Source organism: Acomys minous (genome assembly GCF_964271855.1).
Source record: "Acomys minous genome assembly, chromosome: 5".
Classification (NCBI taxonomy): Eukaryota; Metazoa; Chordata; class Mammalia; order Rodentia; family Muridae; genus Acomys; species Acomys minous.
Window position 1 is genome coordinate 87,880,134 of NC_140494.1, and position 13,992 is coordinate 87,894,125.

A 13,992-nucleotide genomic window follows, 5' to 3' on the forward strand; every position below is an offset into this window, starting at 1 on the left:
AGCAGGGACTGGAGCTGAGCCAATAGCAGAACCACACTTTAACCAGGACAGGCTACTTCCCAGGCTACTTATGAATACCCCTCCCCTGCTACTCAAGCCTTATGTTAGGATCCTGAAAATGGACTTGGGGTAGGGGAGGTTACTACGTTTCCTTGTCCCCTTTTCCAGTGTTGCCACATTAAATCATCTCCTTTTTATTTCTTTTGTATTACTTTGTACCTTCAAGAGGGATGCTGCCAAACCTAGGTGGTTAGGACTTCTTGGGCCCAGGTTCTGATCCTAACAACTGCAGTAGCCATTTTGGTGACCCAAGCAGGGGTCGAGCTCACATATTGCCAACAATTGTGGTAAAGCTAACATTTCCCCTATTAATTTACTATGTCAGCCACACTTTAGGAGCCACTCCGTGATCTCATTTGAATTGTTTAGCAGCACAATGAACTGTAAAAACTACCTACATCCTAGGTATGAGAAGACAAGGAAGTACAAATCCGTCTGAGATGCCCTCACCCATGCACCCATGCTCTTGGGGGTGTCTTCCTTTTCTCCTGGAGTGCAGCTCCTGCTATCAGCTTCTGTTCACAGCACATTCAGTAAGCTCCAACTGTGCCTTCTACTTGCTTGGTTTGAAATCCTTCTCTTGGTGAACCAAGGATCTGCCTTTATCTGTGTGGTGCTTCCTAAAATATGATGGGACTGGCAAAGAACCAGATCCTGAAGGGATGTAGAGACACGAACATCAGATGCAGCTCAGCCTAAGAGTACCTCCCATGAACTGGACCAGCATCTGTAACCTGATCCTAAGGGAAGGACCACTCATCACAGGGGCTCTTTCATGGGCTGAGAGATCTGGGACTGAACCCACCAATTAGGCCAGTATGTTTTCACATTCCACACCCTGTCTGTCTCTCAGCATCCATTTCATCATCATTTATTTCTGCCCAGTACAAACTTAACAGGCTAGTTTGGCCTTGCCCTATGCTTTTATTTTATTTTATAATTTATTCATCTTATATCCTGATTGTTATCCCCTCACTTGTATCTTCCCATTCCCAGCCTCCCTCCCTCTTCCATCCTATTCTCTTCCCGGAGGTGGGGTGGGGTGGCCTCCCCCACCATCTGACCACAGCCTATCAGGTCTCATCTGGATAGCTGCATCTCCTTCCTCTGTGTGCTCACAGGGCATCCCCACCCTTGGCCGTATTCTTGTTCTTTTTTTTTTCTGATTATTCCTTTTCATTTTTATTAATAGTTTAATGTATTCTTAAAGAAATATGATTCCTAACAACAACAACAACAACAACAACAACAACAACAACAACACATGCACACACATGCACACGCACACACACCATGCATGTACACATGCACATGTTAAAATAGAGTTACACAGTGATGTGGCAACATTGTCCCTACCAGACACCACAGGTTAACGAATAAAAGTTCTAGTTCTAGAAATAGCTTACTTTACTTCTTTTGTGATTGTTGGCCAGTGAGGTCCCAAAGACTCTCAGATATTATAGGCTATTGTCAATGTTCTTGGTTACCCTCCAGAACCGATGATCTTATTGCTAGAGACACTATGTTCTTAAGTCATAGAACATGGAGAAATCAAGATGATACTAACCTGGAAGTTTCCTCCCTACTGGATAGCTTTTTTAATGCTGGAATGTAGTGTGCATACTACCAGAGAATAATAATAGTTATCAAGCTTACCCAGTTTGAGCCTTATGAGCTACAATAATGACTGGCCTGCAATAGTGCCATGAGTATCATGGATGCAAACAATCCATTTTCTGGTTGGCTTTCAGTCCCATCCCTCAAGGTGAAACCCATTCATAGCACCATTACTGTGCCAAGGACCTATAGCTAGATAGGACGTAGGTCCTAGAGGAGAATCTACTAGTATTATTTTGATAATGGATATGATTTTAAACTAAATCCTAATGATTTATTACTATACCCATAGATCAATACATCTTTCAGCCTTCATCAGAGAAACTTCTATTTACAGTCAATGTTGAATAACACAGAGACATACAAGTGGCCAAAGTACAAGAACAAGAGCCTGAAGAGTGCTCAGCCCAAATGGTATACCATAACCCTTCCTTCCAAGGCTCAGGGACCGTGGTAGAAGAAGAGGCAGAAAGAATGTAAGAGCCGGAGGTAGTTGATGACTACACAGAAATGGCATCATCTGGACACAGTAGCTGTGTATATGAACACAATGGCAGTTATCACAATATAGATAAGACATGATGCAAGCCAAAGACAGTCCAAATCCTGCTGGATTGAAGAAGGGAGTTGGGCACTAAGTGTTATCACTATCTGAGAGTTACTGCTGGCTGTGGCAAGAGTCAATGACAAGTTTTCTCTAAGAGTGGAGCTCCTATTTTGTTGCCCATGATTCACTGGAGGCCAAACACCAAAAATATTTGAGTAGCACAGATTCATCTTGACTTTTTAAAAAGGACACTAAATATATAGGAAAGAGGATTAAGGGAGAGGAGTATATATAATCAAAACATGTTGTACAAAGCACAAGGAACTAATAAAAGTATCTATTTAAAAAGTTGATTCCTTGAAAAGATAAATACTATCAATATACCTTTAGCCAAACTAATGGAAAGAAAGGGAGAAAAGATCCAGATGGTGGTGCACACCTGTGATCACAGCACTTGGGGAGGCAGAGGCAGGTTGATTTCTGAGAGTTCGAAGCCAGCCTGGTCTATAAAGTGAGTCAAGGACAGCCAAGGCTACAGAGAGAAACCTTGTCTCAAAAAATAAAATAAGATACAAATCCAAAAACCAAAAACTTAAAAGAGAGGGAAGAGATAAGAATTAACAAAATTATAAATGGAAAAAAAAACACAATACAACAGATACCAGTGAAATTCAGAAGACCATAAGGACATAACTTTGAAACTTATATTCTGCTATACTGGAAAAATCTACCAGAAATGAATGAATTTCTAGATGCATATGACCTGCCAAAGTTGAACCAAGATACATAGTTTTAACAGATTTATAAGAACAGTGACATTGAACCAATAATGTAACAATAACAATGATGATAATAATAATAACAAGTCTCACAACTATAGATATTTTAAGCTCAGACAGATTCACAGTGGAAGGCCATCAGACTTTTGAAGAAGAGATAGCACCTATGATTGTCAAATTATTCCATAAAATAGAAAAGGAAGAAATCCATTCAAACTCTTTAGGAAGCTGGTATTACCCTGATACCAAAACCAGATAACCATGCAATAAAAAAGAAGAGACCCTAATGGACACAGATACAGAAATTATCAACACAACACTTACAAATAGAATTATAGAACACATAAAAAAGGTCACATCCATGACCAATTTGGCTGCATTCCAGAGATGGCTTGAGTTGGGCAAAACTCAATAAACCTAACAGCAGGAACAGCAGAACAGAAATCATGTTGCTATTTCAATAGATGCAGACAAAAGCCTTTGACAAAACCCATCATCCCTTATGATAAAAACTGAAAACAACAACAACCAAACCCACAAATCAGAGACTGGTATTTGAGGGAATGTATATCTGCATAATAAAGGCTATATGGCAAAGGTATAGTCCAGTGTATTAAATACAGAAAATATCAAAGCAGCTCCTAGTGCTATTTCAGGAGGAAACCTTTAGAAGGAGGGGCCTAGCTGGAGGAATAGCCTTTATTTACTATATCTCAGACACAGTCCTGGTCCAATCTGTCTCTTTTTTGATCGCCAAGTGTGCATTCTCATAACAGCTGTGATGCTGGAGCCACAAGCTTCCACGATCACCACAGCTTCCCTCTAGGATGGGTTGGGCTTTCTTTCCCAATCAACGAGAGGAAGGAAATCCTCCCACACGTTGCTTCTTTTAGGTGTCTTTTCAGAGTGAAGAAGTAGCTAACACAGCTTCAGAAGAAGTACTACTTAGACCCAACATTAAAAATCTAAAGTAAAAGAGACTTTAGATGCCAATCAAAGGCAGAACTCTTGCATGGCCTACACAGCCCTGGTTCTACCGGAAAAGGACAAAGAAAAAAAGGCCCAGGTCATACAGATCCTCTCCCTAGGACAATAGCTCAAATCTCAGGATTCAAAGTGTTGGCTGATGTTAGGGAATCTGTGCATCACAAGCCATGGAGAAAATTCATGACATATTAATGGTATGTGTGTCCAGGTGTACATGTGTTTGGAGCCAAAGGTTGATGTTGAGTATCTTCCTTTGTCACTATCTACCTTGTTTTTGAGACATAATCTATCACCAGATCTGAAGCTCATAATTTTGGCTAGTCTGGCTGGCCAACCATCCCCAGGAATCTTTTTTATTGGGTGGGGGGTTGAGACAGGCTTTCTTTGCATAGGATTCTCTTGGAAGTGAAGAAGAGAACACGTGCTCAAGACTTGGATACTCCCTACTTCAAAGGCTCAGACTTCTTCCCATAGAGTAGATGTGGCATGTGAGCACACTGGAGTGTTGTTTATTTTTAACCTATTTTATTTGGGTTCTTATGTCTCTCCCTCCCTTCCAGACCTTTTTCCACCCTCCCCTGCCAACCCCACAACAGTAGGTAAAGAAAGAAAGTTAGAAGGGGAGAGGGGCGTTATGTCTCTTTAGACTACTTCCTGCTGATTAGCACTGTCAGTTCCTTAGGGCAAGTTCACTCTTTGTGGCCATGATATCGCCAACTTCTTGTCTCTTTGCTCTTTGTTTACAATGACTTGACAAACCACAACAACAGCAACCAGGAGCAACACAGGGGAGTAGCAGCCACCTTCTGCTTCAGAACACCTCTTGCCCCTCTCGGGGCTCTGGCATTTATTCCCTATCCAGAGTACCAGAATTAAACTATCTGCAGCTGGCCAAAATCATGCCCCTCCTAGAACACAAGACAACCATTGGTTAGCAGCTGTGGACAGTCTGAAGCAGCCCCAAATGCCACACCTGGGATTAAAACAAAAACATATTCACATAACAACTGGGTTTTTATGGAAACCCAAACTCTCACTATACAGGAGGGTGCGCTGACGAACAGAATGTGTCCGTACTGGAAGAAAGATGCTCCACAAACTGAATGTTATGAAGAAAGAAAAGATGAAGGAACATTCTTAGATTTTACCCAGGATCCTTTTACCAAGGACACAAAACAGGCATCTTTTCATGCAGTGAATACATAGTTAATGAATACTAAAAAAAATGTGTCCTAAAATAATTCATGATGACGGTGGATAAAAGATTCATCATAACCCAAGTGTTCCGAAGGGAGAGAAGAAAACACAGTCCTAGGCTTCCGAAAGGATCATTTCAGACACAGAGATAGCCTTCTTTTCACATAAGGAATACAGCATTAGCTGATACAAAGAGAAAGTGTCATACAACTCCATATTGTTGCTGCTGGAAATGGCCTCAGGGGAGAGAAATAGGAAATACATTATTGGGCCATGTGCAGATACATACACATATATATGATCTATATGTTGTGTAATAATGAAAATATATATGCTTTCATTTGAGACAAGAGCCCAAAGCACTGTCAGCAAGGCAGCTCAGTGGGGACGGTCTCTTCATGCCAAGCTCGATGACCAGGACCTACATGGTGGAAGTAGAGAACTGACACTTGAACACCTTCTTCTGACCTCCGCATGGGTGTCACGGCATGTGTACACACACTCACACGAAGAAGTAAATGTGACCAGGTTTAAAATGAACACTCAAAGGCAGGGGTTGGGGAGATGGCTCAGTGGTTAAGATCACTGGCTGCTCTTGCAGACGATCTAGGTTCAGCTTAGGTTTACCTGGCTTAGTCACTTGTTGCCTCACAACCGTCTGTAAATCCAGGTTCAGGGGACCTGAAACACTCTTCTGGCTGCCAGGAACACCAGGCACACATGTGGTGTACACACATATATGCAGGCAAAGCACTCATGCACATGAAATAAGACTGAGTTTTAAAAAAGAACTCAAAAGGCCTAAAAATATCTGCTGTGAGTTAAATCTCTCTGTCTCTCTCTGTCTCTGTCTCTCTGTCTCTGTCTCTGTCTCTCTGTCTCTGTCTCTCTGTCTCTCTGTCTCTGTCTCTCTCTGTCTCTCTCCCTCCCTCCCTCCCTCCCTCCTTCCCTCCCTCCCTCTCTCTCTCTCTCTCTCTTTCTCTCTCTCTCTTTCTCTCTCTCTTTACGCAGCTTCAGGAGTTTTAATTTTCCTTTGCTTCTTCTCAGTTTGGGAAACTGAAGCGAGGGGGAAACCATCAGCCACAAACTCCCCATTATGAATTGGAAACAAGCTTCTAAATCTGATACCTCTCACTCAGAAGAACTTTCTTTGCCTCTGTGGAAAAAATTATATCTTTATATTTGACCTGAATATATTACATTTTACTAGTTTTGGAGCCCAAATTGGTGGTGTTTTTAGACTGTGAATGGCTCATATCTTTAGTGTATGCATTATTTTGATAAGAATATCTAAATAGTGAGAACTAATGAAAGACAAAAGGCTTCAAAACAAAAATAAAACTAAGTGGAAACAGCAGAATGCATAGAAATGTACAAAAACAGAATAGCACACAACATTTTCACCAGCGTTACTAATCAGAAAAGGAAATATGTCTGGAAGTAAATTAGAATAGCAATGCATAACAGAACAAAATAAAAGACTTACAATAGCTAAGTAATAGCCAGACAGAAATTCAATAAATCATGACTTTTTGAGTTTTAATTATGTGTGTTTATATGTGCATCTTTGGAGTTATAGTTGTTGTGAGCCACCAGATGTGAATGCTGAGAGCCAAACCTGGGTTCTCTGTAAGAGCAGTACTGCCTCTTAACCACTGAGCTATCTCTCAGTGGTTAAAAATGTAAGGTTCCGAATAAAGCATAGATGACATTTACTGAGTTTTAAATACTGAGCATTTTATGCTGAAAATACTTTCCTCTTTCTCATGGGCTGGGTATGAATTCCCTAGTACCTTCCTTCATGCATATGTAAAAATTAGAAGCTAAACCCTGTGACGTATTGGAGACTATGCTGTGTATATCTTGCTGAGCTTAGGTGTACCTCACTCAGTCCAATATTTTAAATTTCCATCTATTACTGAAAGTTGCATAATTTAATTTTTTTAATGGCTGAATGAAATTCCATCGTGTTCATAATCCATTCACTGCTGCACATAGAGACTGATGCCATTTCTTTGTTATTGTGAACAGAAAAGCAATAAGTATGGGTGGGCAAGTGTCCCTGTAGAAGGATATAGTTATTTGAGTATATCCTCAAGAGTGAGAGAGCTGGTGTTGATGAAATAAACAGCTCTCACCTCAAAGGGAATAAGAATTAGCTTATTCTGGAGGCAAATTTGAGTGCCAGGATGATGGCCTGGGAACATGGATATAGCTCTTCCCAGATTCGATGTTCCAACATGAAAGTAGTTTCATAGTAATAGAACAAAACGTAGTTATAAGTCAATGTGTTTTTACAATACATTAGTGGGAACATTGAGTGGGCAATTTTAGCAGGCAGTCAACCATAGGCCTCGGGTGCTACCTGACAGCATTCTTAGCCCTTCCGTTGGTGGATAACAGTGTTTTGCTGAGTTTTATCTGTTTGTCAGAATGTTAGGTTCAACTTTGTCTGCTACTTGTAGAGCATTAAGACTGACATGGAGATGGGAAAGGAACGGCTGTTTGGTAGTCTAAAAGTCACTCGAGATGAACTGTGTTTCATCCCTGAGGCTGCAGTGTCCCACCCCCATAGTCATTGACACCGTAATTAGCCTCTGCACACATGGCTTCTTTCCAGAATTTTTATTTATGCTGGGTAATATGGAAGTTTTAACTTTTTTTTCAATACTGATGGCACCAATTTGTACTGCCACCTAAAGCGAGTAAGACCTTGTCTTTTCTTACACCATAATCAGCATTTGTTGTCATTTGTTTTCCTGATGGTATCTGTTCTGGCAGAGGTGACATGGAAGCTCAGGGTAGTTTTATTTATTTTTAATTATAATAATAGTAATATATCATCATCATCATAATCATTGTGTGTGTCTCAGGACATGTGAAGTCCATGTGAAGTGTGAAGGTCAGAGGACAACGTTATGAAGCTGGTTCTTTCCTTCTACCCTTTCATGGGTTCTGGGGATCGAACCCAGGTCTCCCGGGAGGTAGGCAAATGCACTCACTTGCTGAGCCATACTGCCAGTCCTTATAGTTGTTTTTAGTTTACATTTTTTTCCTGTGGCTTTTTTAAAAATCACAAGTTAAATACTGATATTTCTCCTTTTATGAACTCTATTTCTGGCTCCTTAGTTCAGTTTTCGTTGGGGTTACCCATTTTGTTGTTATAGTTTGGCTTTTAGAGTTCCTTGCATGGTCTGCCCTTGAAGCTACCATATTTATAGTCTGGAAAGACTTTTTTCCCCACTCTTCAGGCTGTCTCTTCACTTGTCTGTTTCCTTTGCTGCACAGAAGCTTTGCAATTTCATGTGGTTCCACCGGTGTGTGACACACTTCTTCCGGTGAGACACAACACTTGCACATGTGATTGGGGCTTACTGACAAAGAGCAGGGATGACTAAAATGCAGTTGTGTTACTGGAAAACCCATCCCAACATCCCAAGACCAGGGACCACTCAGCACCCTGGCAGCCCTGGAGGTCTCTGCGCAGGAGGTAGGGAATTGACAACAGAATCCTCTTCTCTCCCTGGTTCCAGCTGCTAGTGTCCTCCCAGCAGGAATTGTTCTTTTTATACTGCTGGGAAGAGGCCATGAGATCTTCCAAGTCCCTGTCCTCCCTGACATGGCCTTTTGTTTACTTCCTTGGGCTCAGTAAGTGTTTCTGGAGAGGAATGTTTCAGTTTCGAGGTAACTGCCATATGTGAAGGAAAATTCCTGGAAAGAAGCTGTGTCTGCAACCAGCAAATGATTGGTTGAAACTGTAGCAATGTGGAAAGGTTGGAATGTTGCAGGTCCAGAGGCTAATTACCTCATCTTGTGGGAGTTTTTGACCCCTGAGTGGCCATTCCTTGTCTACTTCTGTGTTTGAGCTAACATCTTGTGACTAATAGATTAAACAAATTGAAATCCATTAACTTAGAAGACTATTAGCTTCTACTAACTCGAAGCTAAAAATGGACTCAGATAGTGTCTGAGGCCTGTAGAGACTGTCTCTCTGATGTACCCACCAATGTATTTTAAACTTGTTTTGATTTATGACGTTCTTTGTTCAACAAAACAATAAAACTTATGAACTTTAGAACATGAAGTTTGGAGCAACCCAAATCTGTGTTCCTGAGCCGTGATTACTCAGAATGACCACATGACAAACTCTTATTGCCTTTAAAACGAGAGCTGAGGGTTTTTGCATCGACACACACAACACCCATTTGCCAATCATTGGCTTATTTCCTGAGCAGTGGGAGTCTTACTCAGACCACCCTGCCTATGCCTTACCATAGAGTGTTTCCCCTCCTTTTATCTTCAGCATTTTTTGAGTTTCAGGTGTTTTGTCAAGGTTGCTGATTTATTTGTATTTTATTTTTGTGCAAGGTGAGCGATAAGGATCTTGTTTTATTCCTCCGGTGAATATCCAGTTTTTTCAGGACTATTTGTAGAAGAGACTGTCTTCTCCAATGCTGAGCGGCTATAGCTGCATGTGTTTATGTTTGGATCTTCTATTCCACTCCATTGGTCTAAGTGTCTGTTTTTGTGCCTGTACCATGATGTTTTTTTTTATTACTGTGGCTTTATAGTGGAACTTGAAGTTAGAGGTTATGATATCTCCTATATTATTCCTTTTTCTCAGAATTGCTTTGGCTATCCAAAGTCTTTTCTGCTGCCAAATGAATTTTAAGATTGCTTTCTTTAAGTTAGTAAAGCATGGTATTGCCATTCCGAAGGGGAGTGTGTTGTACCATTGGCAACTAAAGACACCTTGCTTCCTCCTTTCCTGTTTACACCTTGTAGTTTGCTTCTTGTGTCTTAGTGCTTTGGCTATGCTTTCTGGTACTGTGATGCGTAAGACTGAAGTAAGATTGTCCCGTGCCTGATGGTAGTGGAGATGATGTGAATGATTCTGCATTCAGAATAATGTTGTGTTAATATAACATAACCTTTCTTGCATTGAGGGAAGCACTTCTATTCGCACTTTCTTTAGGATATTTGTCATGAAAGGATGGTGATGTTTCCAGAAGCTTTGTCTGCATCTATTGAAATGACCATGAGGTTTCTGACCTCGATCCCTTTATTGTGATGTATGACATTTTTTTGCTGTGTTGAACCATCTGTCTTTTTTGGAGTAAAGCCTACTTGATCATGATGAATGATCTTATCTTGAGTTCTGTTTGCGGGTATTTTGCTGTGAGTCTTTACAAGTGGTCATAATGGAGACTGGTCTATATTTCTCTTTTGTGTTGTTGTCTTTGTCTGCATTGAGTATCAGGATAATGCTGAATATTATCAGTATAAATAGTTGACATGTTCCTTTTCTATTTAGTGGAATTGTTTGAGAAGTATTGTTTTTTAGTTCTTTTTAAACTGTTCGGCAGAATTCAACATGGACTGCTTTTATTTGAGAGATTTAAAAAATATTGTATCTGTCTTCGTGCTTGTTATATTGCTGTCTGAACTATCTCATTTTTTACTAAATGTAGTAAATCATGTGCTTCTAAACATTCATCCATTTCTTCAGGTTTTACAATTTAGTGAAAAATGTTTTAAAAGTACATCCTTTTGATTTTCTGAGTTTCATTTGTATCTATTGAATGTCTTTTTGTTTCCTAATTTTATTAATTTTCTCTCCCTCTCAGCTAGTTTGGCTAAGAGTATACTAATATTACTTAATTTTTCTACCTTGTGCTTAAGCTCAGATATTTTGTTCTCTTCTTGGTTCTATTGGTGATGCTTTCCAAAGAACTTCAGAGTTCAGATTATTATTTTTTCTCTGTCAAGTATTTCAGTTTTGTTTTCCTCACTATTTCTCTCTCCTTATTGTTTTCCTCTTTTGTATTACATATCTACCCATGATTTCATCCAGCCATTTGTGCTTTTTTATTATTATTTCAAGAGTTTGATTTCTCCTTTGAAATGATTGTGTTTATAATAATTTTAAGTTAGTGGTCCTCAGCCTCCTAATGCTGCAACTCTTTAATATGGTTCCTCATGTTGTGATGACATCTGGCCATAAAATTATTTTTGTTGCTACTTCATAACTATAATTTTACCACTGTTTTAAGTGCTTTTCCCCCACCCCTGCCTCTGGGATTTCATTTAGTTCACTTTCACTGGAGGCCATTGATGTATGGTTAAACATTAATTGTAGAATGTATGACGCCTTGGTGTTTCATATTACTTGTGTTTTTGCATTGTGCCATGTACATCTGGAGATAGATTCAGTTGAATTTACTTCGTGAGGTACTCTTCATGAGGTACCAGGTTGTTATCACTTGAGGGATGTGGCTGGAGAGTTATTAGACATGCTGACCTCATGTCTGTGAAAGGTGGAGCTCTAACCTGTTGAGCATGTTGTTCACATAAGCGTGGTGGCTGGACCCTACGCCTTGTGAGTAGTCTGTCATCACCAAGATGGCTGGCATGACTGGGGCCTCCTTGGAACACTGTGTTCACCTGGGTGACAATGAGAGACTGAAGTCTCATAGATGTGCTGACCTCACTGGGGCAGTGGGCAGCACTGAAGTTCATTGGGTGACTGTAGTTGCTGGAGTGATGAATCAAGACTTAAGCCTTGCGGATTCGTTGATCTCACTTGTGTGATGTGAGGAACTTGAGCCCTCCTGGACATTCCATGTTCTCCAGGCTGATGAGTGGGGTTGGAGACTATTAGGAGTTCATTCCTCACTGGGAAAATGGGACAGGCTGGAGATCAGTTAAGGTGAAGTCTCCTGGGCATTCGTCCTCATCAGGCCAATGGGTGCGGCTGCATCGTCCCAGATTCATAGTACTCACCTGGCCAATGGGCGTGGCTGAAGCCTCAGGCCTGGCTAAAGCCTCTCAGGTACACACTCTTCACTTGGTTTTTGGGTGTGGACAGAGTCTTCTGAGCACAGTTTGCTCCAGAGTGATAGGAGAGGCTGCAGCTTCCTAAGAAGGCTGCTGTGCTCATCAGAGTAACCAAAGGGTTGGAGCTTCCTGGGAGTCACTCTTTGGGGAAAATCATAGCATCAGGGCCTCCCAAAAGCACAGTTTTGATTTGGGTGGTTGGGGCTGCAGCATCCCAGGCCTGCAGTCCTCTTTTGAGCAATGAGCAGGGCTGGAGCCTCTCAGGCAGGTTGTGTTTCCTGGGGAAATGTGTGGCCCTGGAACGTGAAGAGCATGCTGGGCTCACCAGGGGAAAAGAAAAAACAAGGATAGTGCGTGTGAGCACTAGAACATTGCGTCTTTATGAATCGTTTTTTGTTAAAAGCTGGATGAAGGAGGCACACATACTGCACTAAATGAACAGAAGAAGGGCACACTGTCTGGTATCTGGCATTCCTTTTCAAATGTTACAGACAGAGTGCTTTCACCTCATGCACAGAGAGCTATGAGCAACAGAGAGTGTGTCCTCACAAATGGTTTTGTTTTGATGTGGGATGAGTGCTGCCCCACACACTAAATTTATAACTCATAAAAGGAGTCACAACTTTACCTACCTAGTGCTCTACCTAGTGTGTGTGTGTGTGTGTGTGTGTGTGTGTGTGTGTGTGCATGGTGTGTGTGTGTGTGTGTGTGTAGGAGAAAGTATAAGCATGTCAGATCTCTTGGAGCTGTAGTTACAGGCTTTCCTGGACAACTTTATATGGGTGCTGGGATCCAAATTCTGGTCCTCTTCATAGAGGTCCTCTTAACTGCTGAACCATCTCCCCAGCTTGCAACCTTCATTTTTTGGATGGAGTCAAGATGCTTTTTACATGTCAAATAAGCCATGAGCAAGAAGTAATGTGGGCCCAGAAAACATTTCATGGTGATGCTCTGGCAAATATGTAGCACAGACTGAGTTAGGCCATGGAAGGGAAGAAAGAGCAGCTGCATTCTCTAGCTATGAGAAAGCCCAGTGCTTCCAAGGCTCCAGCAAGCTTTCTTCATAGACTGAGTGTGGTGTTTCCAAGCAGCCATCTCTTGCAGAGGTGGAGACAAGTTGCCTTTTCACATGCAGTGCTCATGAGCAGTAAGGGGTATGTCTTTATGACAGCTCGTGTCAAATTTTGATGTTCCACACTGAGTGCTTCCATGGAAACAAAGAAGACGTCTCATTATCGGGTACTTGAAACTTTCTTTCTCGAAGGCACAAACAAGAAGCTTTTCATACACCCAATATGATATTCATGTCTCCATAAAACACTATTTTGTTGCTTCTGAAGAAAAAAAGGCATCACATTTTTCTCGTTGACTAAAAGCAGATTTTTTTTTTCAGGTTTCAAACTGGCTCACTCTGTAAGACTCCAACGAGGGTCTTTTGAGACAGTGAATGCAGAATTTATGAACACTGAGGCATATTCACTTTAAAACAGCATTGGTGCTAGATAAAGGCAGCACCAAATGTGGTGCACTGCCATGGGAGGGAAGTAAAACATGCATTGTCAGGGATCTTCCTGTTTTTCTTCTCAAAGATAATAGCAAGGTGATCTTCACAGAGTGATCACCACATTTATGAGCACTAGGAAATGTGTTCTAAAATGGCTCACATTGATGAAGACTGAAATATATGTCACATACCAAACGATTTCAGGCAAGGGATGAGAAAGCATAGTAGTAGATACCAGAAAGTCCCTCCTTTAAAATGAAAAACAAATTTTGTGCCATATAGGCTTTTGAAGTAAGATCTAATGATTCTTTGTATTTCTTCAGTGTCTGTTATTATGTCTCCCTTTTCGTTTGTGATTTTGTTGATTTGGATAGTTTCTCTCTGCTTTTTAGTTAGTTTGACTAAGGGTTTGTCTATCTTGTTGATTTTCTCAATGAACCAGCTCTTGGTTTTGTTAATTCTTT